Below are 14,654 nucleotides of genomic sequence, written 5' to 3'. Positions count from 1 at the left end.
TGCATATATTTTAGCAATAATTGTTTGGGTAGTAGAATTATGCAAAGAGGTAAATAGTTTCTGACTTAATTAAAACTGGATTGCTAGTCTAGTTGGTCATTGATTTTTGAGTCATTTTTTCCTATTGTCAAAAGAAAGCTATAAAAAGGTAATAATTATTCCAATAATCCTCCCAGAACAGATTTTCTGTGTCAGTGATGACTTACAAAAATCAAGTGTTTTAGAGATGCAACTGCCTTCTTCTCCTTTTATATTTTTTCAAATATAGCAACATAAGCATATCATGTATATAGCAAGATGGCACTCATTTTATTTCTCAACTCCTCTAATCCATGTAGAAATGTTAGCTTGGTAAACCTTGAATATATTTCAAGGAAGTTCCAGTGAGAAGAGTAGAGATAGAGATAGAAGTCTAGGAATTTTTTTTTTCTTTTCAAAATGAATAATGCCTATGGTCATATATTTTTAAGATGGGTAAAATATTAATTGTTTAACTGTACAATGTCCATGACAATTTCACATGGTAACATTTATGAGGAATAACTTAGCAAGAGAAAAGGCATAAAAGCAGCAGAATTTTCTCAACTTATTTGATTTCGGCATCCTGTTTTCAAGGAACACTTCTATTGACTAGTGTTCTATGAAACATATTCTGGGATAAATTTATTTAATGGCACAAGCAGTTTTATGACCAAGTCCAGTTAGAGGCATGCAAGGAATTAAAGCAACAGGTTTACAATTTACAATGAATATCATGCCCAGTGATTTTTGAGTGAAGGAGACCCATTCATGCCTATGATCAGAGTTCACGGACAGAAAACAGGGTCAATGATGAGACTGAATTGGCAAGTGTGAAAAAGCAAAAGAGTTAAAAACATAAGATTGATGGAAAATAAAGAGGAACAAAAGAATCATGTAATATAAAGTATACATTAAACATAGCATGAACAGTACAGTGAAAGCAAACAAACCTAGATTAAAACCTAGACTTTATAACTAGGTTACTTTGAGAAGTAAAATAAACTCTGACTTCTTTGAGAATAAATGGGACAACTATATCACAAATATTTTTTAAAAAATTATATAAGCCACAGGTTGGCACATGTCAGTGGGCCAATAAAAAACTGTTATATTTATCACTTAATGTGTAATATTAAAAACAATGATTATTTTCTGACCTAAGTGTATATATTCTTAAAACAGTAATTATGTACCCAGTGCTATTTCTTAATTTTGTAAGCATGTATTTGTAGCCGTAACAGTACTACTGGAAAAACTGTGGCTGGTCTATGTAAATCTACCCCTATTGCTGACAGTGAACCTGGTGGTAGAGCAGACAATTTATGGGAAAAAGAAAATAAGAGCAAAAAGTAGAAAGATGAGAAAATCATGGAGTTTGTTATAAACCTGGCATTCCTTTCTGGACATTCATCTCATTATCTATATAATAGGAGGTGAATATAGTGACAAAGTACTGATATAGTTAAATGTGAGTGATTTTGCTAAAGTCTTAGCGATTTCAATTTTATCGGCTATCACAACTCTTCCAAATAACAAAACTTTCAGTGCTTTAGCGATGGTCTTTAAGGAGAAGAGGATAAACAAACGTTCCATGATCGTAATATATGATATGGAAATCCCAAATAAAGAAAATAATACAAGTCACCATAATACATGAACACATTTTAGAACTCTCAAGAGCACTGATTTTATCCGAGTACTTAATAGCTCAGACCTGTCCTGTAGATCTCTTTCTCTCCTCTCCTACTGGCCTTATTTTTTTCTCCTGGGATGATTTTTTTACCTTTAGTTTTATCTTTCTTTACTATTCTTTATAGAAGTTTGAATTTAATAGGCAGAGTTGAACATATTCAGCAATCAAAACTTTAACAAAAAAAAAAAAGAGGCAATTATTATTCATTTTGCTTCAGACATTCTTTTCCTTTGTAAAATTCCTGGACATCAAGGGAGACTGTTACCCTCTTAGTCCCCCTTTTTTCAAATGGCTAAAGATGTTCTTGAAACATGGTTAAAAGTCAATACACTGTTTAAAACACTGCATGAGTTCCTATTAGATTAAAAAAAAAAAGTGAATCCTTCCCATGACCTACCAATGGGTGTCAAACCAGCTTCTAACGCTTTCTCTTTGTCCTGCCCCCTTGCCTGCTGTGTAGCTCATCGCCCTTGGGGTTGAGGTCCATTTCCTTAAAGAGAATTTCCCTAAAACCAATAATATAGCTCTTTCCACTCTATTGTTCACCGTATCTTGTATTCAGCTTTCATTATATATATATATGTGTATATATATGTGTGTGTGTATATATGTGTGTGTGTGTATATATGTGTGTGTGTGTATATATGTGTGTGTGTGCATAATTGTTTTTCAGATTCCTTGCATGACCACTGCATTTTAATAATGTAAAAGATTCACGGAGTTCCCCGGAATAGTGGATTAAAGATCTGGTGTTGTCACTGCTGTGGCAGAGTTTGATCCCTGGTCTAGGAATGTCCTGAGGCCATGGGTGCAGCCCCACCAAAATAAATACATAAAAAATAAAAATAAATTAAAAGACCCATACTGGTAGATAGTAACACATAATAGTCAATAATACAGTTTAGGATGAAGAAATATGTGGTCATAATTTTACTATAACTGGTCTAAATCTTCAAAAATGATAGAAATTTTCTTGTGTTGACAACAGGTAATAAAAATGAAAACAAAGATATTAAACTTGCCATTATAAATAAGTCATACTTCAAGCATATCTATTGTCTCCTCTTTCTTAATCTTTTTGCTTCATCTCCTTGAGGTTCTGATTCCATTACAAGAAAATTCAAAACCTATTCAGTTTCATTCTGACACCAAGAAATAGGGACCATTAAGGAGGGCTTCTTAAAAGTACCAAGGATCTGACCTTTGGTTATATAAAAAAAGAGTTTCACTTTCATCTCAAGGGCTCCAAGCTTTTGACAGAAATTTCCTCTACCTGTCACTTATTTCTCTAGCCTAAGTAAATTAAGTTACTACCATGACTGCTGAGGACTGTCAGCTCTTCTTCTTTATAAGCATATATCAGATCAAGATTTCTTAAAACTGGTTTTGTTTGACCTTCTAGACAGACAACATATTTGAAGACGTCCTTGTGAAGACGGGCCCAGTGCTCTCCTCACTGGTGAGTTCATCTGAAACACTGCCATTGGCTCTCCCACTCTATGGAAAAATATGTTTTACTCACCATCTTTTTAGTTTTATGAAACACTTTAAAGAGTGTGAAGAAAGGTAAACTTACATATCATCATCATGTCAAAATATTATTACTCTCCTTTATTTGACTATGTATAATGAACACGGAAGTTTTCACTGGGCACTGAAAAAAAATTTTTTCTGAAAATAAAACAAGTTCTTAGGAAAGCAAAATCAAGTAAAATATAAGAAAAATATTTTTTTTCCATTTATCTCTTCTTCAACCACATGGACATGTGCACATACAAGTGAGTTGTATATATATGCATCTCATATATATCTTAACATTAATTTATATATAACAAAATACGTAACACATGTGTACTTCTGGTAATAGAGTCCATAAGTTTATATACACACTATCAACTTTTTGTTAAAGGTATTTAGAAGTATACTACAGAAAGAACAACATATCTATTGCCTGTCTGAGAGTAGTCGGTTATGATGCAAAGTATAGAAAGGAAATGGGAGGGGTAGAAGGCTAGCATGTGTCTGAGCTGACAAGGGGCCACCAAGGATGGAAGAGGTAATTAAAAGCATAATCTGGGACACAAAAGATGTGTTTCCTGCCTTCATAATTCTGCTACCGGCTAAGATGATTATGCAGACCTGATAACTACATCAAAATGTATTCATTCATTTTCAAATTTGTATTTAACATATTTGAGGTTCTAAGGCATTATCAACTAGTGATTTTATTATCTTAATGATACTCATCTTTTTTATCACTTCCCTATTGCTAAATAGCATAAAATGACTATTTGTGACAAAAAAAAAAATCGCAGGAAATCCAAGAATTGAAGGAGACAGTGCCCTTTCAACACAACCACTCACCGGCAGTTTATATTCTAATATTTTCTTTTGAGAGTCTGACCTTTGTCCTTCCACGTCAGGGGAGAAGGCATTAAAGAGGAAACCATATACAGGACTTTGTAAAACTGTCTCTATACCTCTGGTCACCAAAGAAATTCTCCAATTATTAAGTCATCCTTATCTCTGGAAGATGCAGTCAGTCACTCATTCAATGAACACCTACTTAATAGTGTGCAAAACATTATTGTAGACAGTCTTGGGAATAAAAATATGAGCTTTAGGCCCTTACCTTGGAGGTAAGGTGTGTTAAATGTTCTTCTCAGTCTCTGTATACTTAGATGTGTGATTGGGCATTTCCCAATTTGTCAAGTGATATCAAATAACTTTAAAATATGTATTTTTTTATTAATTGTAGTCTCACCTTTGTGAATTTATCCTGAGGAAAGAATCAGGCATATGTTCATAGATTTAACTACAAGATACTCATTAAGCCATCATAAATATCCCAATGGACTAGCAATATATAATTGCTTAATAACAGCTAAGATTTTTTCATTTGCCAGAAAATGTAGGGTTTTTTGGTCTTTAGAGGCATGTAACAAGCTAGGTACCTTGCCCAAGATCACACAGCTAATATGTACAAAGGCAGAATTGAGCTCCAGAACCCCTGTGGTCAGTAAGTGAGAGAAATGTTATATTGTCTTTGCACTATAGCCACTTGAATGGGTGTGCACTGGTATCTCATTTTGGTTTTAATTTTCAGTACCTTAATATTTTAACTTATACAGTTTTCCACATCAGAAGGTAAGCTTTTTGAGAACAGGGACCATAATTGTACTATTCTAGGAGGGTGGTTGTCCTGAGAAGGCACTAAATAATCATTCAGTGATTAAGTGGCATCATATAATGTGTAGGAATTAAAGTCATTTATATGATAGTAAATTCCCTTACTATTACGTTATATTCAGTGAATTAGAAGTGGATCATAAAATATGTACAGGCTGATTATGTAATTTATGAAACATATATCTAAATTAAAATGTTAAGAATTATCCATGGATGATGTACTTATTTGTCAGTTTGTCCTAGCATTATGGCAGTTATATGTAATTTATAAAGTAATGGGTTTAAAACCAATTTCTAACATTAACTCAGTATGAAGATAGGCATTAGACCATCCAGCCTGTATGTCAGCATTTTTTGATAGGGAGCTCATCATCTGCTACGTATATGCATCACAAATTTTGATGAAATTCTTTACAGGGTATTAAAGCTTGACTCCTTGTAAATCTGCCTATATCGACCTTCTAATAACACAAGATTCTGCATTTATATAAGATTATTTTCTGATGTGTCTTTTTCTTCCAGTCCACCATCACCTGATTCTTTAGTTAGGTTTCATCTGATATGATTCCTAAATAGCTCACCATCCCAAGTTGCTACCTCAAAACTCTTATTATACAAGAATTTTGGCATATAATGGAGTTCCTACTGTGGCACAGTGGGTTATGTATCCAACTGCAGCATCTCCAGTCACTGTGGAGGTAAGAGTTTGATCTCCAGCTCAATGCAGTGAGGTTAAAGGATCAAGGCATTAGCACAGCTGTGGCATAGGTCACAGCTACGGCTCAGATTCAATCTCTGGCCCAGGAAATTCCATATGCCACAGGTGTGGCCATAAAAATAAATACATAAATAAAGACATATAATTACTATTTCAAGAAAACAATGCTCAGAAAGCATATTCGGATTAATAACAATAAGTACCATTTCGGAAATGTACTACATGCAAAACACTGCCAAGTGTTTCAGTTACAGATGTGATACATTTTACAACAATTGCTTATGTCTATCATTATTCCCATTTTACAAATGAAAACAATGAGGTATAGGGAAGCAAGACAATCACAGGAGATCTAATAATCCATAAGCAAAAGCTCACAGTGGGGCAGGTGTATCATATGTAGGTTGCAAGTACAGCTAGCATCTGACACCTGGCCCAGGAATTTCATATGTGGCTTGGTAGCCAAAAAAGAAACAATAAAAGAAAAAAATTAAGTGAAAGCAATTGAATTTTTATTCAAGTATCTCTGATTCCAAAGCTTCTGTTGTCCTCTTGACCTGAACACTTGGCTTGTGTTCAACTCTTTGGAATCTTTATGATTTCAAGACAGAGACCTCAGCTGGGCTAAGGTCAGACAACCTCTTCATGTATTATGATCTCTTGTTGGAAAATAAGATTCCCATTCTCAGCCCTGTTTCCAAAATCTGCAAAGTTAAAATATGTTAGTGAAGAAAGAGATTTTAGAGTGAGTTTGTTCATGGCAGAACTCTAACAAATTAGCTTCTTCCTCAATCTGGTTACTCCAGCGTCTCTAATATTTAAGAAGAACTGGTTCTGCAGAAGCCAGTAACAGAGGATTTTTGTTATAGAGTTTTCCCTCACTCCAGCTATACATTTGCTTATCTCAAAGATGTCCAATTCATAAGCTCACATGCTTGGCTTGATCATCCTAAAATTAGCCTGGCTGCCCTTTTCCCATGGGAGGATATTATGGCTTCCTTCCCAAGAAAGGCAATATGTCTTCCTGCCTCTAGACAACTGTAAATATAACTTGGAAATATCAGAATCAAGCCCCTTCTGCTTTTTGTTATACTAAGAGCCCTCTTCTATCTGAGGGCTATGCAGTAGGATCCCACATAGCAGGATCCTTCAAGGCTTTGTATTCCTAAGGGCTCAGGGGTCTGTAACCCCAGACTGGCCTCCCCACTGTCTTGGGTTGCAACTCCACTCTGATCTCTGGGCTGCCATTACTTTGAGTATGCAAATGCGAGCAGCAGGCATAAAGCAGACAAACTTCCAAGTGACCAATCTCTAGGCAAAGAAGCCCTCGCAGATTTCCTGCAAGAGGTAAATAAGGGAGAAGTTTGTGTTTTTATTTTTCTTTCAAGAGAGATCCAAGATTGTCTCAGAGGAAAGTCCACATGGAAAGAAAAGAGAGTATCTAGTCCTCTTGCTTCCATCATCACTAACTGTTTCTTAAAACACTTGAAGGGTCAGAGTTGGGATGAACATATAAGATTAAGGAATTGCATGCATTTTCATGTGGGACATGGTATAAGCTATTCAAAAAAGATCACTCTCCACTCAATGACACAGTTGAACTTTCCAGGAAGCCTGCCTTAATTCTGAGACTATAACAAGTATTTAGACCAACTATTCTCAGAAATAATTGCCTTGAGCAGTTATACATGCCTATAGGCTACAAATTTCATGATTTTCCTGCTTATGAAAATCTATAAGGAAACCAGTACCTCTATTTTTCCAGGAAAGTACCTGACCTGGGACAGGCAATCTTATCAGTGGCAAGAGCCACAGTCTGGGCTGAAATCAGATTTCTAGATGGGCTTCGGTTTCCCACTTAGGAGGAATTTACAAATTGTCCAGTAAGGGTGGGCTTCTCCTCTGCAGCTGGCTTAGCTCTCAGGCTTCTTTTTGCTTCTCTACAACTTTCTCTTCTAGGCTTTAGTGCTGTTCATTCACTACCATTTAATTTCCTATGCAAGTATCATCTGAGGAGAGAGAAAACACTTCTTTTACTTTCATTTTATCATTCACAGAAGTGCTCTTCATTTTTTTTTATACCAAGATGTGATGAGAGAGGTCAGTCCTGGTCTGCTCTGCACACCAGACTGGTACTTCCATCTAGAGGCTGTGACCAAAATTGAAACAGACTCAAAGATTTCAAAACCAAACGTATGGTGGGGAAGTGTTGGGGAGCAGAGGAATAAATTAGGAGGTTGGGATTCTACACACTACTACATATATAATATATATGTAACAAGAACCCACTGTATAGGACAGGGATGTCTACTCAGTATAGTGTCATAATCTATATGGGGAAAAATAATCTGAAAAGGAATGGATATATGTATATGTTTAACTGACTCACTTTGCTGTATACCTGAAACTAACACAACATTGTAAGTCAATCATATCCAATAAAATTTTAGAAAATAAAAGTGGTTGTGACCATCTTCTTCTGTTTCCATCTGTGTCACAGTTCAGCCCTGCCCTAAGAAAGAAGCCTTCTCTCCTATAGAACCACTGCCTCCCAAACTCTTCTTTCTGTCCTCTCAACCCTTTTTCTTCTCTGACCGTTATTCAACTCAGCAACTTTGCACTATTCTTGCTCTTCCTTTAGAAAGACAGTCATTCTGGGCATGTGTACATGAACATCACTGTTCCAATTTCTTTTTAAATTAAGACTTCTTCCCTATTATTCCCTTATGCATCTGATGTCTCTGGAATAAAGAGAGTAGAAATCACCGCCTCCCAGGTGACCCAGGACCCAGAGAGCAAATGGGGAAAAGCCTCGATTGATACATACCTAAACATACCTAAGAGATATTTTTAGCTTAAATTTCAAAATAATTAATCTTTTGCTTCTAGTACTATGATTGCAAAAGTGAGTGAAATCATATTATACACTATATATCACACAGCCTAAGCAGCAAGTCTTCCTGTTTGATTTTACTCAAGTTTGACCATGTGTTACCTTTTTTTTTTTTCAGTAGAAAATTATCTAGTACTTAACCTAACCAGCAAAAAGAGTTTCTGCCCCAAACCCCAAAGCTATTCAATGGATAAGAAATGATCCTGCTGAAAGACTGTTTTGAGACTGAAGGGGGTGCCACACTTAATTTCTGAGTAACAGTTTTACCCTGTGTTTACCCCAGCATCTTTTCTGACACCCAGATTAATCTGAAGAATCTACCTATCCAGCAGAGTCCCATTTGTAAACCACAGCCATTAGCCCCTTGTCAAACATTTTGGTATCCTCTTACCAATGTCTCATTAAAAATTTTTTTTTCCATTTACCAGCACTTCTGCACTCATGGTACTAATACAAAATAGAAAGCAATATGATCTAGGGAGTTCCTATCATGGCTCAGTGGGTAACGAACCTGACTAGTATCCATGAGGACGCAGGTTCAATCCCTGGCCTTGCCCAGTGGGTTAAGGATTCGGCATTGCCGTGAACTGTGATGTAGGTCAAAGACGTGGCTTGGATCCCACGTTGCTGTGGCTGTGGCATAGGCTGTCAGCTATAGCTCTGACTGGACCCCTAGCCTGGGAACCTCCATATGGGTGCAGCCCTAAAAAGACACAAAAAGAAAAAAAAAAAAAGCAATACAATTCCGCTTCAAGATGACCTTGATATATTTTTGAAATGTTGCTTCCTTAGGTAAAACTATGTTATCCTTAGTAATTCACATGAAAACTACAATATCTCAGTAAACTAGAGAAAAGCAAGCTGAGGCTTTTACTTGGCCACTCAAGACAGGGTAGCAATCTCTGTTGGAATTATCTGGTTTGCTGAGCCCAGTTCAAAAGGATCCTCTTAATTTTCAAGCCCTTACCTTTTCACACATGGAAAGCCACCTGCTGTCCTCCTTCCTGTACTCCACTCTCGGAATCTGAGATGGGGATGGTAACAGTGGCACCAGCCATCTGAAGCAAGTCTTCTTGCTCTTTTTAAACTTTGGAGCACAGAGCATCTGATGATGTGTTGTAGGGAGAGGGAGTTTCCACCTATGCCCTTTGCTCGATGTCGTCCTTTTCCATATGGGTCTCAGACTGGGGGCCCAAGATGTACAGTGCACACTAGTAGGCAGGGAGCAAGGGATGGCCCCTCAGAACACCAAGATCCTCTCTTCTTGTGTATTAAATCCTGCATCTAATTCATCTGTATATGCTTTACCATTTGGTAAGGCATTTTGGATCTGCATAGAATACATGTGTAAGCAACGCTCCTTTTAGTGGATAGACAGAGGAAAGGTATAGGTGTTACAGGAGATGAAAAGAAGAATCATCTCTGCAACTACAAATTTTTTTGATCAGGCTACCTCCAGCAGGTATGGCATGGGAGTCCTCTAGCAGTCAAGTTAGCTGAAAAGAAAAAAAAAAAAAGGAGAACAGATGAAATGCTATACTCACACACTCACACACACACACACTCATGGATCCTGAATATTTACAAATTATTAGGCACTGCGCTAGAGACTTGCACAAGCAGACATCAGTTTGGGTGAAAGCCTGGTATTGGTAGGAAAGATAAATGTTTCTTTCTTTTACTCCAAGCTTCTTTATTCTGAGACATCACTACTAGGAAACACCAGAGCACAGAGCCTTGTTGGCTAGACACTGCTCCAGACCGGGTTGGAAGTTGTGGGGATTCCTCATGAAAGCAGCCATTGCCTGTGGAACTCTTATATGTGCTGCATTCTGCATTCTCCTGCCGACTTTCAGCTCCCATCTGGCAGTTATTTTTGCCTTTGACAGTTAACCTGTCTTTTCCACTTCCAGTAAATACCTATGGCCCCCATAGCTTCATAAACTCCCTAAATCAGCGTGTCTTTCATTTCTAATTCTTCTTATTCTACCACCCCCACCCCAGTAAAATCACTCCTCAAATAAGACATTTTTGTTCCCTTTGAGAAAATAGCCTCATGATCTAAAGCCATGATCTAAAATAATATGTCTACTTTTTCTATGTATCTACCTATCTATAATTTATTTCCCATTATGTATAACTTCAGTTTTCATCATAATGTTCCCACTAATGAAAATTTATATTGATATCCACATTTGCTTCAGTCTAGTATTTTAAAAGTTAAAGGGAAATTCTAGTCTCACTTCAGGCGATAGCTTTCTGAGCTGTATTTTCCTCTTCTTCAGGGTTAGATGATACCTTATTATACCCTTCAACTTCCAGGTCACCCCAGGTGAGAAAGAAAATAAATCAGCCTAAAAGCAGTAGTCATCACCCAGATAGACAGCAAACTCAAGGCATGATTACCTATGAAAATTTGTGGTGGAATTGAAGCTCCTACAGAGCAGTTATTTGGTTATTTGTAGGTTCTCTTTCCTCAGGCATAATCGATCTCCTGTGGAAGGAAAAGGACAACCTCAGTCTTTCTCCACAAAGTAATTTGAGTCTGCTTTACTCCCTTCTTCCTCATAGAAAGCTTATCATGATCATCCCAACCTCTTTCCAAGAAAGGATACCCCAAAACTCACCTTCACACCAGCAGGCGGCTTCCCTAATATCCCCAACTTTCAGATGCTTCTCCATTCAAAAATGTTTCATTGCAACTGGCTTTTGAAGAAGAGTTACACTGATCCTTTGGTGGTCTGTTTATGGTGTTCAGTTATTTGGCTGAACACGGTCCTCTAGTAAACCTCTAAGATATCGTGGGTGTACAGTTTTCAATATTCCTTTGCTTCAGATGGCTGTTGGGTTTGGAATACCGTCCTGGACTATAGAGCTTTCTTTACCTCGTCAGTTACTCCTCAGAATTCACCTATCCCAGATCAAGTGTATAGGAACCAACTGCCTTTTAACAATAATTTATTTTTCTCAAAGGAAGTACTTTCACCTACCTACTTTATATTACACCCTTAACTTACATCCATATTTGGACATGAATATGTGCCTTTGAGAAAAATTCTCCTGATCAGAAATAATTTAAAGCAGTATGTCCTGCATGTCATAACAGGGAACAACTCATCAATAACTAAGATAGCTTCCTCAGTTACCTAACTGAGATAAGTATCATAAGCTTTTCACAGATAATTATAGTAATATAAGCACTTACTGTAGATTGCACATAGTATTATATAGAAAAATTAAAGGGTTATTAAAGTCATATCATCTTCACAACTCTGTTGTATATTATTTCCCTGTATTCATCTTGAAAAGGAAATATGTATGTAGTTTTTAAGTAGCATATGTGAAATTTTAGAGCCTTCATTTCTTCATTATATCATGTTTTCATACATCAAAATATTCTAAATTCCAATTGATTTGAATGAAAATATTTTAATATAAAAAAACACTATGACCTTTATGTTACATGTTATTTTCCCTTTCACTATATATATATCCCTTAGCTCAATTTTTACAAGGTAGATCATGCAATGAGTGTTTGAAGATGCTAGTAACCCTTAAAACATCCCACTACCCTCCAAAGACATACTATTTTTTTCCCTAAAAGCAGCAGTGTATAGGTATGACAATGCCCTTTGTGCAGGGCAGTGAGGAGAAAAGTTAATAAGGATCTCAAGGTTAGACTGATAAAAATTATTTCTCAAAATCGAAGGTTCAAAAATTCTCTAAACCATGGCAGGTGACTATTTCACCACAATCTTCCTTGAATTGCCCACATGCCAATTCTCCATATCCCTTTATTTTACAAAATCAGCAATTCTCAAACTCATTTCTAAATGAGAGTTTGGAAATACAATCCTCTCTTCTCTTCATATCCTACCTTTGATCTAAGAAGAAAGCAAAACTTGAAAAACATCTTTTTCAAAAATAAAAGCTGGAGTTTCCGTCGTGGCGCAGTGGTTAATGAATCCGACTAGGAACCGTGAGGTTGCGGGTTTGGTCCCTGCCCGTGCTCAGTGGGTTAAGGATCCGGCGTTGCCGTGAGCTGTGGTGTAGGTTGCAGACGCGGCTCAGATCCCGCGTTGCTGTGGCTCTGGTGTAGTCTGGCAGCTACAGCTCTGATTCAACCCCTAGCCTGGGAACCTCCATATGCCGCGGGAGCGGCCCAAGAAATAGCAAAAAAAAAAGACAAAAAAATAAATAAATAAAATAAAATAATAAAATAAATAAATAAAAGCTATCTTCCCCTATGGAAATCAGTATACATATATATACTGAAAAATATTATACATATTGTATACATATTTATATCTGCATTTTTACATATATGTATATACATATATATTTCATATATATTCCATGTTTAAAGTACATGAAAATTGAAACACATGCAGACAATGTCTAACATAATGTCTCTAGAGTAGAAAGGACTAGTCAGAGTAAGCTTGGCTCAAGAGCAAAGCTACTACATCATAAGACTTAGTTAATATTTCTTTTGTTTTTTGGCTGCCCCGAAGCATATGGAGTTCCTGGGCCAGGGATCAGATTGGAGCCACAGGTGACCAACACCACAGCTGAGGCAATGCTGGATACTTTAACCCACTATGCCTGGCCAGGGATCAAATGTGCGTCAGAGATGTCGTGGTTCCTGTTGCGCCACAGTGGGAACTCCTAAGTTTAATAAAGCTACTTATTTTTCACATTTATCTTTTGCTGCAATCTCTCCTCAAATTTTAAATCTATCAGACAACTATGTTTGCGTATTAGGGACCACAATCATTAAGAAAACACTGAATGAAGCTTTCAAAAGAGATATTTCACGTAAACTTTGTGAGTCACGTACACATAGGCAGTGCTGCTTTGGTTTCTTAGAAATTAACAGAAATAGAAAATTTAGGAAAAATAGGAAAAAAAATAGAGGAGGAAACAGACTTTCACATTTCCCAATTCAAAACAAACTGATGTGAAGTAGTGACACCATGAAAATTAATGGACTAAGTTATTTCCAACTCCTTGGAAAACATTATAATTCAGACTTCATAATCAGCAACAATAGATGGGTCAGACTTGTACTGGTGTCATTATCACAAAATTCAAATTGAGTGTGTTGTAGTCACCTCACAGAGGCAGGACGGATCTAAAAACTGGTTTAGATATTGAGGTTGATGACACTATGCATGCACAAATAGGTTATGAAAATACTTTCTCCCACAAAGTTCTAAATATGTTTTGAGAGAGAGGAAGGGGTGACTGGCTTGGGTAGATATTATGGTGATTGGGGACACAGGGATTGGTCAAAGAAGAAGTTGGGAGTTCTGAACTTCTCACTAGTGTCATGGGGTGGGGCTACTCAGTCTTATCAGATTGTGCAGTCAGGATAGGAAAGGGGAGGGGTGGGGCTTGAAACCTGTCAGCAGTCAAACATCAAAAATGAAAATTTCTTTCACAAAAGTGATAAGAAAAGTAATGGACATCTCACTGTCACACTGTGGGTTAAGAATCTGTCTGCAGCAGCTCAGGTCACTGCACAGGGGCAGGTTCAATCCCTGGCCTGGCATAGTGGGTTAAATGACCCAGCATGGCAGAAGCTGTGGTATAGGTCATAGCTGCAGCTCAGATTCAATACCTGGCCCAGGAACTTTCATATACTGCAGGAGCAGCCATAAAATTACCAGAAACAAACAAAAAACAAGTGATAAGAAAAATACTAAGGGGACTTCTGGAATGGAAGAAACCATAGAAATTTAGGAACAAAGTAAATTAGTTTGGGTTCAATGTGTGATTGATTACATCTTGCCTCTTAAATGTTTCATAACTTTCTGTTTTATATATTTAAGGTATGGATGTAAAGGTGATTAAACTGCTCTGGCTCCTCTATTAACTGTCAGGGCTCATTAACTCACCTGGCTGGTTGGAGAATCATCCTTTTACTCACTTATCACTCTCTGATCAATGAGAATAAAATATGCAGAGACAAACACTCAGCCGAAATGTATGCAATACTAAAACAAATTAGTTCTGCTTAAAAGGGGCTCTTCTCATTCTGGATAAAAATTCTGTAATGATTAGAGATCATACAAATCAATGAATTAACCAAACCTAGTAAAGTAAAAGTGCTGGGGGGAATCGATCAGAATTTGAAA

The sequence above is a fragment of the Phacochoerus africanus genome, chromosome 12 (assembly GCF_016906955.1).
Source record: "Phacochoerus africanus isolate WHEZ1 chromosome 12, ROS_Pafr_v1, whole genome shotgun sequence".
NCBI classification, from domain to species: domain Eukaryota; kingdom Metazoa; phylum Chordata; class Mammalia; order Artiodactyla; family Suidae; genus Phacochoerus; species Phacochoerus africanus.
Note: the sequence above shows the minus strand (reverse complement) of the source record.